General features: G+C 41.0%; 1 protein-coding gene across 1 annotated transcript in view; it reads left to right on the top strand.

Moving 5' to 3' along the window:
• Window positions 1-1,642, top strand: part of LOC101847452 (L-threonine ammonia-lyase) — a gene marked incomplete at its 3' end in the record, with an annotated part of 46,435 nt that overhangs the window by 16,975 nt on the left and 27,818 nt on the right.

Consider the following 1,642-nt stretch of genomic DNA (forward strand, 5'->3'; position numbering starts at 1 on the left):
TAATCATCAATGTTCCGAATCGGTCGATCGAATCGTTCACCCGAATCGGTGATCTGGGTTTTTAAAAAAATTATCTCCAGTCTCTTGGCTCTGCGAGTGTGGGTGGTTGGCAGGTGGTCTGGTGTGGTTTGCTTCTTCTTTCCTATCAAACATCTATCGTCCTTATCTCTCCTTGTTCTTTTTTATGTTTGTTACTTTCTTGTAACACCTCTAATCTTCTGGCGCTCATATGACGTTATGTAGTTGCGAGCGTCGTAAAACCTATGCTTTAAAAAAAAAAAAAAGACTATGCGAGTCCCAAGTTGTAAAGATTCTAGTGGCAGTACGAGGTCCCAGTGGACAGGTGGTTGATTGGCTCATCATACAGAGTGTAAAGCGATACATTTAAATTGATATCCCCCCCCCTTCCCGGCGTCGGCATAAATTTAGACGTGTGGTATGGTGGTGAAATCAAGTGCTAGTCAAGATGATGTCATCAGAAAAAAAGAACCAACTAAAAAATAACCCCCCCCCCAAAAAACAAACAAACAAAAAAACAAAAAAACCCACAAAAAACAACCCCCCCCCAACCCCACGAAACATTTTTATGCCCCTTCAGCAATTTTTATCGTTTGATTTATTTGTTTGTTTATATTATTCTGGATCGACGCCTTTTATGTCCATTTATAACACATTTCTTTGTGGAGTTTTACTGAAATAATTTGATGAAGGTCTCTCAGACACACACACACACACACACACACACACACACACACACACACACACACTCAGACACACACACACAAAACAAAACAAAATGTAAATTTGCAGTTTCCGGGGACACTCAAGGTATTGTTACTCTCTTGTAATACCTCTTATCTTCTGACGCTCATATGACCTTATGCAGTTGCGAGCGTCTTAAAACCTCTACTAAAACTAAAAAACAACAAGCTATTGAAGTCACCAAACGTTGGTGGCCATTCTTTCGGTAGTTTTTTACCCTGGCACCAGGAGACTTCAATCTGTGGGTGGTTGGCGGGTGCTCTGGTGTGGTTTGCTTCTTCTTTCCTGTCAAACGTCTACTAAAACCTCTACTAAAACTAAACAAAGACCTCAATCTCTTTAACGCAAAAATCTCGACTTCTACTCATAGTAGATGCGTATTCTATTTCAGAAAAAAAACCCAGCAACCCCCCACCCCCCCAAAAAAACAACAACAACAAAACAAACAAAACTAAAAACCAACAAAAAACGAAAACAAAACAAAAACAAAAGACAAATGAAAAAGCTTTAAGATTATAATAATAACCCCATACGCTCAAAAATGTATTCCACCGTATCGTGGCACAAATCAATGGTTTAGGAGGCTTTGTTTGCCTAGTGGTTAGGCTACCGGACTCGTAATCGTGGAATTGCGGGTTCGGGGGTTCGAGCCTCAGCTCCGCCCGACGCTGTGTCCTTGGGATGGGCACTTTACTTGAATATCCCTCTTGGCTCGGTCCTTTCGGGCGTTTAACTCAAATGTCCCGCCTGTTAAATAACATAACAGTGTTGATAGTGGCATTAAACCTATAAGCTATACCGTTTGACCATTTTTCATCTCACAAAATGTTTAGGAGGTAAGTGGTTGGCGGGTGCTCTAGTGTGGTTTGCTCCTTTTTTC

This window comes from Aplysia californica, unplaced genomic scaffold (assembly GCF_000002075.1).
Source record: "Aplysia californica isolate F4 #8 unplaced genomic scaffold, AplCal3.0 scaffold00632, whole genome shotgun sequence".
NCBI lineage: Eukaryota > Metazoa > Mollusca > Gastropoda > Aplysiida > Aplysiidae > Aplysia > Aplysia californica.